We start from the raw sequence: 17491 nt of genomic DNA, 5'->3' as shown, positions 1-17491 counted from the left end.
TGGATGGAAAACCATTATACAAGCAAACAATAACCAAAAAAGGGCATTAGTAGCTATATTAATATCAGACAAAATAGACTTTAAATGCGAAACAATTGTGAGAGACAAAGAAGGATACTACATATTAGTGAAAGGGACAATCTGTCAAGATAAACGAACAATCATAAATATTTATGCTCCTAACAAGGGCACCTCTAAATACATGAGGCAAATGCTGGAAAAACTAAGTGAAAGAATAGATACATCTACAATTATAGTGGGAGATTTTAATACACCACTATCAACTCTGGACAGAACATCTCAAAAGACTCTCACTAAAGAAATGAAATATTTGTACAGTATATTAGAGGAGCTGGATCTAATAGACATATACAGATCATTACACCCAAACACAGCAGGATATACATTTTTCTCAAGTGCACATGGATCATTCTCCAAGATAGACCATATGCTAGGCCACAAAGAAAGGCTTTCTGAATTCAGAAAGATCAAAATCATACAAAATAATATCTCTGATCACAGTGGAGTGAAGCTGGAAATCTGCAAGGGCCAGAGGCCCAGATCTCACACCAAGATATGGAAATTAAACAGCCCACTCTTAGAAAAACAGTGGGTCAAAGAGGAAATCTCAAAAGAAATCAATGACTACCTTGAAACAAATGATAATGATAACACAGCATACCAAAATTTATGGGATGCAGCAAAAGTAGCACTGAGAGGGAAAAATTTATAGCCATAAATTCATAAATCAAAAAAGAAGAAAGAGCAAAAATTGAAGAACTAACTGCACATTTGGAGGAATTAATAAAAAAACAAGAAAGTAATCCAACAGGAAGAAGGAAGGAAATAACAAAGATAAGAGCAGAACTAAATGAAATAGAAAATAAGAAAGCACTTGAAAAGATAAACAAGACCAAGAGCTGGTTTTTTGAAAAGATCAATAAAATTGACAAACCTTTAGTGAGACTAACAAAGAAAAAAAGAGAGAAGATGCAAATACACAAAATAAGAAATGAGAAAGGAGATATCACCAATGACCCCACAGAAATAAAGACTATCATAAGAGGATACTTTGAAAAACTATATTCCAACAAAAATGACAATTCAGAGGAAATGGACAAATTCCTAGAAACAAATAAGCAGCCTATATTGACAAAAGAAGAAATTGATGATCTCAACAAACCAATCACAAGTAAAGAGATAGAATCAGTCATTAAAAACCTCCCAACTAAGAAAAGTCCAGGGCCAGACGGCTTCACAGGTGAATTCTACAAAGCATTCCGGAAAGAACTAACACCAATCCTGCTGAAACTCTTCCAAAAAATCAAAACAGAAGGAACATTGCCTAACTCCTTTTATGATGGCAACATTACCCTAGTACTAAAGCCAAACAAAGACATAACAAGAAAGGAAAATTATAGACCAATTTCTCTAATGAACCTAGATGAAAAAAATACATAAAAAAATACTTGCTAATCTTATTCAACAACACATTAAACAAATTATACACCACGATCAAGTGGGATTCATTCCAGGTATGCAAGGATGGTTCGACATAAGAAAATCAATCAATGTAATACACCATATAAACAGATTGAAGGAAAAAAATCACATGATTATATCTAAAGATGCAGAAAAAGCATTTGATAAAATACAGCACCCTTTCTTGATTAAAAAAAAACACCCCAAAAGATCAGAATACAAGGAATTTTTTTGAACATGAAAGAGTATACATGAAAAACCTACAACCAACATCGTTTACAATGGAGAAATCCTAAAATCACTCCCTCTAAAATCAGGAACAAGACAAGGATGCCCACTGTCTCCTCTCTATTCAACATTGTCTTAGAACTACTTGTTTGAGTACTGAGGCAAGAACCAGATATAAAAGGCGTTCAAATGGAAAAGGAAGAAGTCAAAATTTCATTATTTGCAGATGACATGATCCTATACATAGAAAACCCTGAGAGGTCTACAGCAAAGCTTCTGGAACTCATAAATGAGTTTAGTAAAGTTGCAGGTTATAAGATCAATGTGCAAAATTCAGTAGCATTTCTGTACACCAATAATGAGCAAGATCAGGAGGAAATCAAGAAACAAATACCATTCACAATAGTAAATAAAAAAATCAAGTACTTAGGAATAAATTTAACTAAAGATGTAAAAAACTTATACACCGAGAACTATACAAGACTGTTGAAGGAAATCAAAGAAGACCTAAATAAATGGAAGAATATTCCCTGTTCATGAATAGGAAGACTAAATATTGTTAAGATGTCTATCCTACCAAAACTGATCTACACATTCAATGCAATCCCAATAAAAATCAACACAGCCTTCTTGAAGGAACTAGAAAAGCTAACTATGAAATTTATTTGGAAAGGAAAGAGGTCCCGAATAGCCAAAGACATATTGAAAAGGAAAAATGAAATTGGAGGAATCACACTTCCTGACTTCAAAATATACTACAAAGCTACAGTAGTGAAAACAGCATGGTATTGGCATAAGGAGAGACACACAGACCAATGAAATCGAATTGAAAGTTCTGATATAGAACCTCATATATATAGCCATATAATATTTGATAAAGTCACCAAACCCTCTCAACTGGGAGAGAATGGCCTATTCAACAAATGTGCCTGGAGAACTGGATACCCATATGTAGAAGAATGAAAGAGGATTACCATCTCACATCTTATACAAAGATCAACTCAAGATGGATCAAAGACCTAAATATAAGAGCCAAGACCATAAAGACTTTGGAAAGGAGTGTAGGGAAACATCTGCAAGACCTTGTAATAGGAAATGGCTTCATGAACATCACACCAAAAGCACGAGCAGCAAAAGAACAATAGATAAATGGGACTTCCTCAAAATTAAAGCCTTCTGTACCTCAAAGAAGTTTGTCAAGAAAATAAAAAGGGAACCTACACAATGGAAGAAAATATTTGGCAACCATATATCCAATAAGAGACTTATAACTTGCATATATAAAGAACTCCTATATCTTGAAAATAAAAAGATAAACAACCCATTTAAAAAATGGGAAAAAGATTTAAACAAACACTTCTCCAAAGAAGAAATACAATGGCTTAAAAGCACATGAAAAAATGCTCCAAATCTTTAGCTATCAGGGAAATGCAAATCAAAACTACAATGAGATACCACCTTACTCCCATAAAATTGGCAGCTATGAATAAAACAGAAGAATACAAATGCTGGAGAGGATGTGAAGAAATGGGAACACTCATCCACTGCTGGTGAGACTGCAGAAGGATCCAACTATTCTGGAGGACAGTTTGGTGGTTTCTCAAAAAACTAACCATAGATTTGCCATATGACGCAGCAATACTACTGCTGGGTTTTCAGCAGAACTGAAAACAAGGACACAAACCGATATATACACACCAATGTTTATAGCAGCATTGTTCACTATCGCCAAAAGTTGGAATCAACCCAAATGCCCATCAACAGACGAGTGGATCAATAAAATGTGGTATATACATACAATGGAATACTACTTGGCTTTAAGAACAAATACACTACAAACACATGTGATAACATGGATGAATCTTGAGAACCCCATTTGAGTGAAGCAACCCAGACATTGAAGGGCAAATACTACATCACCTCAATGATATGAAATAAGCAAGCTACCTCAGAGAGCTAGAGACTGGAAGATAGGCTTACAGGAAATCGGGGGGTAGAGGAAGGATCTAAACTGACATGTACATGGGTGAAATCTATGATAAGCTGGTCGTAAGTATGTGCACAAGGAAGAGATAAAATGGGGGCATAGGGTTACCTTTGGGTGGGGCTTTTGGGTTTGAGGGGGTCTATGGATGGGCGGATGGGTGATATTGTCCAAGAAATTGGGGGGAGGGAGGGACAACATATGAACATAGGAGAATGTCACCTGTTGGTTGAGAGTATAATGCTGAGAAAACCTTTTCAACATATAATTAGGAAAGTTACCTCATTTAGATATTCAAAGGGGATAATCTGACACAGGACAGACTTCTAGGGAATATCTGAATGCTCATTTTGCCAGAGTGGGTTATACCATTGGGTAGAGACCCATATAGTGAGAGTGAAGGTACCCCCACAACCTGAGGAGGACTAATGCCATCAAATAGAGGGAACTGTATCTCTCAAGAGAAAGGGTGGCTCCCAGAGCATTAGGGCAGTTGAGCAAGTCAAGCCCTCAACACTATTGCAAGTATCTCTGAACATGGCTCCTCAAGAAATGAAGACTGACTGTCACAGTGGGCCCCCAGGGGAGGGGGAAATAGATATTGAATAGATGGAACCAAAGTAATGTGAGGGCAAAAGAAGTGTTTCACAAGAGTACACATGAATGAATATAAAACATGTAATATTACACCAAAAACATACAGGGGATGCAGACTAATAATGTAAACCATAATGTAAAACATAGGATAACTAAAAAATTTAGAAAACTGTATAGCCTAAAGTATAAACCACAATGTAAATACAAATGTCACCTTGTTTGAAAGCTATTGTCTCAATATCTGTACATCAGTTTCAGTAAATATGATGTGAATAAGCTAAAAGATTATCACTGTGGAAGGGAAAAGGTTTTATAATGGATATGTGGGAGTACTGTATTTATATATATGAATTACTGTGATCTAAGGCTCTTGTGAAGAGAAGCTCAATAATTAGGAAAAAAGAAAAGAAAAAGACAGGATGTAGAATTTTTCCAAATCAATATGTATTGAATATCTAACCTTTAAACTCATCGCTCTATTCCATTTTACTAGTAAGGGAACCTGACATTATATTGGGCTTCACTCTCCTGGAAGTTTTGGATCACAGAGTGGTTCAACAATGGCAGCAGAGGAATACTGGTATGCGATGTTATTGATAGGTGATATAAGGTTGATAGGGAATTATACACGGCATGTGTCCAGGGTGCATGGAAGTGTTTGGATATACTCATAGTGGAAACAATTAAAAACAACAGCTGAGGGGGTACTGGGTTCCTGGCTGGGGGTGCTCTGTCGTGGTCCCTTGGGGAGCAGCGGCAGTCCCCCAGGTGCAACGGTAAGGACCAGGAAGGAATGAGGGTCCAACAGTGAGCCCCTGATACTAATGACAATGCTTGTGAGCATATACACCTGAAATAAGAACAAGGCCTAGAGCAGCAGATGCCTAAGAGTTCCCTCCTGACAGCCTCCGTGTTACTCAAATGTGGCCAGTCTCAAAGCCAAACTCAGCATGTAAATGCAATGCCTTCCCCCCAACGTGGGACATGACACCTGGGGATGAGCCTCCCTGGCACCGAGGGATCACTACCAAGTACCAGCTGATGATGTAACTAGAAAATGACCTTTAATTAAAGGTACAACGTGGACCAGCAGAATATCCCTGTCTACATATAATAACAGGAGTTAAAAATGCTGTTTTACTTAAAGTAAGGGGGAAATGGAAAGGACAAATGTGTTCATATGACTTTGAGTCTCTAAAAAAGTGTCTGGAGATTGTCAGAAGGATTGCCCTTATGCACACCTGAGCAGAGTCTCAGAGACAGATAAAGTAGATACAAGCCCAGGTATTGGTCCTATTGAGGGCTAAAGAGACCCACAGGTTCTATGGTCATGGCAGATGGGTTTCACTGCCATGTCAGTTGGCCCTTCTTTGGAGCTGGTGTTTCTGCGAGATGGAGTTGGACTTACATGTGATCTCTTTTCACAAGCCTTTCATGCTACATTACTGGAATTGTAGTTGTGCTGTGGTTTAAGATATATCTAGGGGATTTGAATCTCTGGACTGACAATATGATAGCCAGGCCCTGAGCCTCAACAGACTTCAGCTCCTACACTCTGATTTATTGCACTTACCCCACTCAGCTAACATGGAGTTGAAGAATGTCAACCACCACACCATGGAGCTTAGAATGCCTACAACTGAAAGCAGGAGGATTGCATCCAGTATCCATGTGGAATGTAAACCCCTCTTTACATAGATGTGTAATGGTCAAGCCAAGGTCCACAAGAAGGAGGAATACAGTAAGGATTAGAGTGGACTTAATGATATTCTATTCATGAACTAAAGTGGTTAATAATCGAGAAAATGTAGCATTGGTGTGGAAAAATTGGCCATGGTGGCTGCTGGGTGCAGGGAATGGGAGGAAGAGATGAGATGTAGAGGCATTTTTGGGACTTGGGGTTGTCCTGGGTGGTGCTCCAGGGACAATTTCCGGACATTGTATGTCCTCCAATGGCCCACTGAATGGAACATGGGAGAGTGTGGGCTATGGTGTGGACCACAGGCCATGGGGTGCAGTGATGCCCAGAGAAGTACTCACCAGATGCAATGAATGTGTCATGATGATGGGGGAGAATGCTACTGTGGGGGGAGTGATGGGATAGGGGCGGTGGGGGTGAATGGGGACCTCATATATTTTTAATGTAATTTTTTTTTCAAATGAATAAACTGAGTAGAATTTGGAAAAAAAAACACACTCTTAGAAAAACATTGGGTCAACAGGAAGTCTCAAAAGAAACAAAAACTACCTTGAAATGAATGAAAGTAACAGCACAGCATATCAAAACTTATGGGATGTATCAAAGGCAGTCCTGAGAGGGAACTTTATAGCCATAAATTCATAAATCAAAAAAGAAGAGCTAAAGTTGAAGAAGTAACAGCACACTTGGAGGAATTAGTAAAAAAAGTAACAAACTAAGCACGAAGGAAGAAGAAAGAAAGAAATAACAAAGATCAGAACAGAACTAAATGAAATAGAAAATAAGAAAGCACCTGAAAAACAAAACAAAACAAAAAAACAACAACACAAGAGCTGGATCATTGAGAAGATCAATAAAATTGACAACCCCTTAGGTAGACTAACAAAGAAAAAAAGAGAGAAGACACAAATACACAAAATAAGAAATGAGAAAGAGGATATCACTATTGACCCCCAGAAATAGATTATCATAAGAGGGTAATTAGAGAAACAATATTCCAACAAGAAGGATAATTTGAGGACAGATTCCTAGAAACACATAAGCAGCCTACATTGATGAAAGAAGAAATTGATTATCTCAAAAAATCAATCACAAGTAAAGAGATAGAATCATTCATTAAAAACCTCCCAACTAAGAAGAGCCCTGGGCTAGATAGCTTCACACATGAATTCTACCAAATGTTTTGGAAAGAACTAATACCAATCTTGCTTAAACTCTTCCAAAAAAATCGAAACAGAAAGAACATTGCTAACTCATTCTATGATGCCATCATTACGCTAATTCCAAAACCAAACAAAAACAGAAGAAGAAAAGAAAATCATAGACCAATCTCTCTAATGAATCTTGATGTGAAAATCCTCAACAAAGTACTTGCTAAACGTATTCAACAACACATCCAATGAATTATACACCATGATCAAGTGGGATTCATTCCTGGTATGCAAGGATGGTTCAACATAAGAAAATGAATTAATGTAATACACCATACAAACAGATTGAGGGGAAAATCACATGATCTTATGTATAGATGCAGAAAAATCATTTGACAAAATATAGCACCCTTTCTTGATATAAACACTGCAAAAGATCTGAATGGAAAGATACTTTCTTAACGTGATAAAGGATATATATGAAAAACCCACAGCTAACATCTTTACAATGGTGAAATCCTAAAATCTTACCCTCTAAGATCAGGAACAAGACAAGGATGCCCACTATCACCCCTTCTATTCAACATTGTGTTAGAAGTACTTGCTTGAGTACTGAGGCAAGAACCAGACATAAAAGACATCCAAATTGGAAAGAGAGAAGTTGAAGTTTCACTATTTGTAGATGACATAAACCTATGCTTAGAAAACCCTGAGAAGTCTACAACGAAGCTTCCAAAACTTATAAATGAGTTCAGTAAAGTTGCAGGTTACAAGATCAATGTGGAAAAACAGTAGCATTTCTGTACACTAATAATGAGCAACCTGAGGAGGAAATCAAGAAACAAATACCATTTACAATAGTAAATAAAAAAATCAAATACATAGGAGTAAAATTAAATAAATATGTAAAAGATTTATACACAGAAAACTATACAGCACTGTTAAAGGAAATCAGAGAAGACATAAAAAAAGGAAGAATATTCCCTGTTTATGGATAGGAAGACTAAATATTATTAAGATGTCTATCCTACCAAAAACTGATATACACATTCAATGCAATCCCAATAAAAATCAACACAGCCTTCTTTAAGGAACTAGAAAAACTAGCTATGAAATTTATTCGGAAAGGAAAGAGGCCCCGAATAGCCAAAGACATGTTGAAAAAGAAAAATGAAATTGGAGGAATCACACTACCTGACTTCAAAACATACTACAAAGCTACAGTAGTGAAAACAGCATGGTATTGGCACAAGGATAGACTGGCCAATGGAACTGAATTGAGTGTTCTGATATAGATTCTCATATATACAGTCATATGATATTTGACAAGGCCACCAACCCACTCAACTGGAAGAGAATGGCCTCTTCAACAAATGCTGCCTGGAGATTTGGATATCTTTAAATAAAAGAATGAAAGAGGATTACCAATGTACACCTTTTACAAAAATCAACTCAAGATGGATAAAAGACCTCAATATAAGAGTCAAGACCATAAAGACTTTGGAAAGCAATGTAGAAAGGCATCAACAAGAACTTGTAATAGGAAATGGCATCATGAACTTCACACGAAAAGAACCAGCAGCAAATGGACAAATAGATAAATGGGGATTCTTCAGAATTAAAGCCTTCTGCACCTCAAAGGTGTTGGTCAAGAAAGTGAAAAGACAACCTACCCAATGGGTATATAAAGAACTCATGTATCTTGATAATAAAAAGACAAACAACCCATTGAAAAAATAGGCAAGAGATTTAAACAGACACTTCTCCAAAGAAGAAATACAAATGGCTAAAAAGCACATGAAAAAATGCTCAGTCACTAGCTGTTAGGGAAATGCATATCAAAACTACAATGAGATACCATCTTACTCCCATGAGACTGGCAGCTAATCACAAATCAGAAGACTGCAAGTACTGGAGAGGATGTGGAGGAATGGGAATGCTCATCCACTGCAGGTGGGAATGCAGAAGGATCCAGCCATTCTGGAGGACAGTTTGGCAGTTTTTCCAAAAACTAGCTATAGATTTGCCATATGACCCATCAATTCCACTGCTGGGTATATACACAGTAGAACTGAAAACAAGGACACAAACAGATTTATGCACACCAATGTTCATAGCAGCACTGTTCTCTGTTGCCAAAGGTTGAAATCAACCCAAATGCCCATCAACAGATGAATGGATAAATAAAATGTGGAGTACACATACAATGGAATACTACTCAGCTATAAGAATGAATACAATACAAACACATCTGATAACATGGATTAATCTTGAGGACCTTACGTTGAGTGAAGCAAACCAGGCATTGAAGGACAAATACTACATGACCTCTCTTGTGAAGTAAGTAAACCAAACAGTCTCAGAGAGCTAGGGATTGGGTGATAGGCTTAAAGGAAGTTGGGGGAAAAGGAAGTTTGCGAGCTGACACCTCCATGGATGAAATCTATGATAAGATGGAGTTAAGTATTTGTAGAGGGAAGGGTTAATACAGGGGCATAGGAATACCTTTGGGCGGGGCTTTGTGGGCTTGAGGGGTGCTAAGAATGGGAGGATGAATCAGATGGCCCAAGCAATTGGGGGAGGGTAGGGGGATCATTTGTACATGGGAGATTGTCAGGTATTTGGTAGAAACCATAATGTAGGGAAAACTCTTTAGAAAATATAATAAGGAAGGTTACCTGTTTAAGATGCTTAAGGGGGCATCTGACAAAGGGCAGGCTTCTAGGGAGTGTGTGAATGCTCATTTGGTCATGGTGGGTTTTATCACTGGGTGGAGACTCATACAATGAGAGTGAAGGTATACCCACATACCAGGGAGGACTGATATTCTCAAACAGAGGGAATTGTATCTCTGGAGAGAATTGGTGGCTCCCAAGCATGTCAAGCCCTCAATATTGTTGCAAGTATCTCTGAATATGGTTCTTCAACTGATGAAGATTGATTGTCAAGGTGGGCCCTGAGGGGAGGAGGAAAGAGGTATTGAATAATGGAATCAGTGGGGGCAATGGAAGTGTCCCAAAAGATCATGCAATGATGGATATAGGACATGTTAAATTACACCAAAAATGTATAAAATCTATAGGCTTAAATGTAAACCATAATGTAAAACATAAATAACTAAAAATTTAGAAAATCATGTAGTCTAAAATATAAACCCAAATGAAACCATGTTTGAAAGCTATGTTTCAATATCTGTTGCTCAGCTGCAGCAAGTATAATATGAACATGTAAAGGATCATTGCTGGGAAAGGAACAAAGTGTTTGATGGTGGATATGTGGGAGTACCATATATTGTATATGTGAATTACTGTGATCTGAAACGTTTGTGAAGACAAACAATAATTAGAAAAAAAGGAGGTAGACATTGAGGATGAAATGAAAGAAATTGCCTTGCTACTATACATACAGGGCAACACCTATTTCAGTGATGAATGGCAAAACATCAAAAACAAAGCTTTTTCATTTTTTCATTTTTGGTACCCCAATTTATGTTTTCTTTTTAATTTTTTTATAAATTAGTTTGTACTTTATATCTAACCTTTAAGCACATCATTATATTCCATTTTATTGTTAATGGAACTTGGCAACACTGTAGGTTTCATTTTTGAGGAAGTTTTGGACCAGAGAGCAGTTCAACTATGGCATGTGGGGAACACTGGTGTGGGGTGTTATTGATGGGATCACATGGTTGGGAGGGAGTTTTTCAGGGCATGTATACACGGTACATAAAAATGTTTGGATATTTTCATAGTAGTTACAGTTAAAAAATTCAACTGAGGGATTGCTGAGTTCCTAGCCAGGGGAACTCTATCACATTCCTCATGGAACAGCAATAATCCCCCAAGTGCAATTGCAAAGACCAATAAAGAAAGAATGTCCAACAATGAACCTTTGATACTGAGTACCATGCTTATGTGCCTGTGTGTCTGAAATATGAGCTAGGCCTAGAGTTGCAGTGTGCCCAAGAGTTACCTCCTGAGAGACTCCATGTTGGTCAAATGTGGCCATTCCCTAAGCCAAACTCAGCATGTAAATGCATTACGTTCCTCACAGCATGGGCATGACTCCCAGGTATGAACCTCCCTGATGCTGCAGAATTATTACCAAACACAAGCTGGTCATATAACTAGAAAGAGACCTTGAATAAAAGGTACAACTCAGAATAGCAGAATATCTCAGCCTACATGTAATAACAGGTATTAAAAACTGCTTTTTGATTTCGAGTAAAAGGGGGAAATGGAAAAGAGAAATGAGTTTATATGGCTATGAGTCTCTAAAAAGGAGATGGGAGGTCATCAGAGGGGTCTCACTTACCCACACCTCAGCAGGGTCCCATAGACAACCTAAGTAGATACAACCCCAGGTACTGGTTCTCCTGAGGGCTACAGAGACACACAGGTTCTGGAATTCAGTGCCATGTCAGTGGGCCCAACTTTGGGGTTTGTGTTTCTGAGTGTGATGAAGTTGGACTCAGATATGACCTTTCTACACAAGTCTTTTGTGTCACCTTTACTGCGTCTGTGGTTGGCACTGGGGTATGTGTATATTCAGGAGACCTGAATCTCTGGACTGTCCATGTGACAGCCAGTCCCTGAGCTTCAGCTCCTATGCTCTGTTTGATTGGACTTAACCCAGCCAGCTAACAGGGAGGTGAAGAAGGTCAACCACCACACCAGGGAGATAAGAGTGCCTACAACTGCAAGCAGGAGAATTGCCTCCATCACCCATGTGGTTTCTAAATCCCCTCTCAATATAGAGGTGGAGTGGACATTACCATCTTATGGACCACAGACTGGAGGAATAGAGTATATACTAGAGTGGACTTATGGGTATCCTACTATGGAACTATTGTGAATGGTAATGGAAGAAATAGTAGCATTGATGTAGAGAAAGTGGCTATGGTAGCTGCTGAGGATAGGGAGAGGGGAGAAGAGATATTATGTAGGGCATTTTCAGGACTTGAACTTGTCCTGGGTGATATTGGAGGGACAGATGCTGGACATTGTATGTCCTGCCTTGGCCCACTGGGTGGACTGAGGGAGAGTATAAACTACTACATAAACCCTTATCCATGTGGTGCAGCAGTGCTCCAAAATGTATTCAGCAAAAGCAATGAATGTGCCACGATGATGTAAGAGGTTCTGATGTGGCAGGAATGGGATGAGGGGGGTGGGGGTATACCTGTGGAATTCTTGTATTTTTTTGTCTTTATTTTTTAATATTACATTAAAAAAATATGAGGTCCCCATATACCCACCACCCATCTCACACCACTTGTCCCCCATAACAACAATCTCCTCTATCATCATGAGACATTCATCACATTTGGTGAATACATCTCTGAGCACCACTGCACCTCATGGTTGATGGTCCACATCATAGCCCACACTCTCCCACATTCCACCCAGTGGGCCATGGGAGGACATACAATGTCTGGTAACTGTTCCTGCAGCACCACCAAGGACAACTCCAAGTCCCAAAAATGCCCCAGCATCTCATCTCTTCCTCCCATTCCATACCCCCAGCTGCCACCATGGCCAATTTCTCCACACCAATGCCACATTTTCTTCAATTGTGAATCACAATAGTTCATGAATAGAATATCAGTAAGTCCACTCTAATCCATCCTCCATCCTGTGGACCTTAGAATGATTGTGTCCACTCCACATCTATATCAAGAGGGGGCTTAGATTCCACATGGATGCTGGATGCAATTCTCCTGCTTTCAGTTGTAGGCACTCTTGGCTCCCTGGAGTGGTGGCTGACATTCTTCACCTCCATGTTAGCTGAATGGGTTAAGTCCAATAAACCAGAGTGTAGGAGTTGCAAGTCTGTTGAGGCTCAGGGCCTGGCTATCACATGGTCAGTCCAGAGATTTAGGTCCCCTGGGTGTACATTAAACCCCAGCACTAACTACAGTTCTGGTAAAAGTAACAGGAAAGACTTGTGGACAAAGATCACATCTGAGTCCAGCTCCGTCACACAGAAATGCAAACTCCAAAGTAGGGCCAACTGACATGGCCCTGAACTCCATCTGCCATGACCATAGAAACTGTGGGTCTCTGTAGCCCACAGAAGAACCAATACCCTGGGTTCTATCTATTTTATCTGTCTCGGGGACTCTGCTCAGGTGTGCATAAGAGCAACCCCTCTGATAACCTCCCAGCTCTCTTTGGAGACTCATAGCCATATAAACTCATTTGTCCTTTCCATTTCCCCCTTTTATTCTGGTCAAAAAGCATTTTTAACTCATGGTATTATATGTAGACTGAGATATTCTGTTGGTCCGAGTTGACCCTTTTATTTAAGGTCATTTTCCAGTTACGTCATCAGCTGGTACTTGGTAGTAACCCCTCGGCACCTCGGGGAGGCTCATCCCTGGGAGTCATCTCCCATGCTGGGGATAAGGCAATGCATTTACATGCTGAGTTTGGCTTCAAGACTGGCCACATTTGAGCAACATGTAGGATCTCAGGAGGTAACTCTTAGGTAGGCTGCAGCTCTAGGCCTTGTTCTTATTTCAGGTGCACAGGTTCACAAGCATAGTCATTAGTAGCAAGGGCTCATTGTTGGATCTTCCTTCTTTTTGGTCTTTGCTGTTGCACTGGTGGGATTGTTGCTGTTCCTTTAGGGACTGTGATAGAGCTCCCCTGGCTAGGAACTGAGCACTCCCTCAGTTGTTGTTTTTTATTGTATTCACTATGAAAATATCCAAACATTTTTATGTACCCTGGGTATATGCCCTGGAGAACTCCCTGCCAACCATGTATCCCCTGTCAATAACATCCCATATGAGTATTCCTTCCCTGCCATTTTTGAACATCTCCGTGATCCAAAACTTCTTCAAAGTGAAGCCCACTATATTGCAGGTTCCATTAATAGTAAAATGGAATATACTGATGAGTTTAAAGGTTAGATATAGATTACATACTAATTTAGAAAAATTAAGGTAAAAATAAACTGGGGTATCAAAAAATTTAAAAATGCAAAAGCTTTATTTTTGATGTTTTGCCTTCCATCACTGCAATAAGTGTTGCTCTTTATGCAAATTGGCAAGGCAACTTCTTCCATCTTTTCCTCAGTGTCTATGTTCTTTCTTTTTCTTTTTTCTGTTTTCCCTAATTATTATATAAACTAAATACTTCAGATAATCTCCTAAGAAATTCAACTCTGCTACCTGGGGAATATTCATAGGTACCCAAAGAAGACTTTTCAGCAAAGGGAGAACAAGTGTCAGTGTCTTTTATGGAGGACAAAGTATTCTTCTGGCACCGCCCACACCACAGGAAGTCTTCTGTGTGGGACGTTGTTGCTGCTTAGGCTCTTCATATGACTCAGAAAACCCTGATTTTTTAAGCCTTATACATATGGTGTAACTCCAGGAAGATGATTTCACCCCCAGAGTCTAGTTCCATGTCCCAGCTGTTTGATGGTTTCAGTCACTTATTGAGACCCACAATCAGTGGAACACCATCAACTTACGTTCTATCTCTCCAAGCAATGCTCAAGGCTCATCTTGGTATTTTCCTTGCCCCGTTAGTGGAAACATTCACTTTCCAAAGGACAATAGGTCAATTTATTGGAGAATTTTCTTTACAAATCAAGTTCTGAGTGTTTCTTTCCATTGATATCATGGTGTCCTTGCTTCAGGTCTCTCACAATGGGACATATGAGGATGCACACATTGACAAATTCAGGCCAGAAACCTATATAATTATTACTGTGACTATCACAGCATAAATTTAAAAATATTGATTCCATATTGATACATTTTTCAAATGCCAATCTAACACTGCAGGATTTATTCTGTTCCCCTGAGACCCATTTCTCATTATTTCTCTACCATGTGAGAGACCAAGATCTGATGGTCTACAACATATTTACAATTTGCCCAAACATCATATACAACTAAAGGAGCTGATGAATTTTTGCCCTGTACCCAAGTGAGAAGCAAATTTACCAACTTGAATATCATGTTTCCTTGCAGTTCTTTCTGCTTTAACCATTACAGAATCTAGTCATAATACTGTTTTCCAAGGTCATGTGTGTTGGCTCCTTTCTTCCCATTTCCTTCTGTATAGACACATGATTTCTTTAAAACAAGTTAGATTCATATGTCATATTCTGTACTCCTTCTCTAGGAGATTTGTTACAAGGGTTAGAGTGTCCCTTTATCACCAGAAATATCCCCAGTGATGAAAGCTCACAGTTACTCAGCTTTGTGCCCCTAGGACCAATTTTTCACTAATTTTGTGCTCTAATTAGGCAGATTCTGAGAAAATGATCAGGTCTCAAGGATGGATATCATCATGAGTTAAGAAGTGGTGACATTCTTAGCACCTGTATAAGGTTCTTGGCTGGAACAGGATTGGTGTTTAAGGGGATCAGTGCTGAGGTACTGGGTGTCCACAGCATCATCAAGGAGAGGGGCAGAATTCATGGAATGACTGGCACATCTAACACTAAGGGTCTCACTTCACTCATGCAAGGAACTAACTGGTAAGCTGACCCCCAAGCCTTGCCAAGGGCAGGCACAGTCCTCATACTTTTATTGAGGCATAAAGGGGGTAGCCTTCATCAGCAGGTCATTGGCACATGGCTCTTGGTGGTCTTCACCAGGATCCAGGTTCTAGCAGTATTTGAGGGCCATATTTTCATGGCTTCTTACTTGCACTGTCTCCGCATTTTGCTTTCATAAATTCTCTCTCCATGAATTAAGGCAACAATAAAGCTTGGCTGCTTAGCAAATTTTAGGGAAACTACAGCCATTGGTGAAGTCTGGGCTATTCCAGTTTTTGCAAGGACCAAGAGCTAATGATCATTTTATGTTTTCAAATAGTTGAATTAAATCAAAATGATGATATTTCAGGGTATGTGACAATTATATGTAAGTCACACTTCCATATCCATACATAAGATGTTATTGGAACATTAATTTGTGGATTCTTTTTTATGTTGTCTTCAGCTGTTTCATCACTGTATCATCAGAGATGAGTAGGCTAAAGTGAGACTACTTTACCTAAAAAGCCACAAAATACACTCTCTGGTTTCTTTTGGAAAATGCATGCCAAAACTTGCCCTATATCTTTGTCCAAAGATGCTGAACACTATCTACTTTGCCCTAGAAAGTTCTAAACGCTCATGTGTCCTTTCTTGCCTTACCTCCAGCAATTTGGTCGAATTTGCAGATTTTATGATCACATGAGTCCCTTCTAGGCTGCTCCATCTCCTAGAAAGTGTTTGCCTTCCAGCTGGTTGCTTGTCAGTATTCTAGGCCAATTGTTGCCGGAAACAGTGGCTGGTGGGGAATAGCTCTTCTCAGTCTCACTAAACTGATGAATTCTTCTGGACACCCATAGCTCCTGTTCAGTTCTGATTATAATATCCACACATGCTGACACAATTAAGGGGTTTCATGCCACAATTGTCTGCTTCTTGTTTTCAGGACAGGTTTGGTTTATCACCTGCACTCACAGAGATGGGGTCATACCAAAGTTTCTTTTATCATCCCTCTTATCTAAGTACAAGCCCTAAGGCCCTCATGCTTCCACCTTTAACCATCTCCATGACCTTAGCCCCTGATGCACACATTTACCCAGGACAGTTCCCTTAAGCCTCTTGTTTATTCCAGCATATGACCCAACCATCTGTGCATTCTTTAGAAGTTTATAGTTCATGGAACTGTGGAAGGCTCTGTCCACTAATTTAACATGGGGGTGATGGAGACACTGAGCTGGCACACAGCACAGCATATACAAATATCAATGTTCACTGTTCTGAAGGTGGCAGGGGATCAGCCCATCACCTCATGTCCCAAGCAACCCTTTTCATCCAACTGATATTTCAAACCTGAACCTGTGTCCCAGAGCAAGTGACATCTCCTGAAAACATTTCACTGGGTGAAAGGAGAACAAGAGTGTTGTGTGTTCATATTTTTGCCTGGGTGTAAGGCAGTGTCTGGCTGATGTAGGAGAATGGAAGCCCAGTGCTCTTGCCTTGCGTTGTACAAATTGTAGTAACTTAACATTCATAATCTCCCTGTAGCGTCAGTATGAGCCTTGGACCTCAATTGACATCAGACTCTTGCTTGGTTTCTTCCCTTACTTCCTTTGCTTCTAAGAACCATCTCCATAATAAATTACCAATGCAAATTTCTCATCAATGGGTCCACTTCCAGGAATCCTAACCTAGGGCAATCTGCTTCCAGCTCTGGTGGCTGATTAAGTGCTCTGTTGAAAACATCTTATGATCCAGATGAATAGGAACACCAATTCAGGGCATATGTTTCCTCAAATGAGTTGTTCTTGGAGGTGTCTCCTAGGACACCTTTCACCTTTACCTTACTTCCAG

This window comes from Dasypus novemcinctus, chromosome 19, assembly GCF_030445035.2.
Source record: "Dasypus novemcinctus isolate mDasNov1 chromosome 19, mDasNov1.1.hap2, whole genome shotgun sequence".
In the NCBI taxonomy this organism is placed as follows: Eukaryota; Metazoa; Chordata; class Mammalia; order Cingulata; family Dasypodidae; genus Dasypus; species Dasypus novemcinctus.
This window is presented reverse-complemented; position numbering follows the sequence as displayed.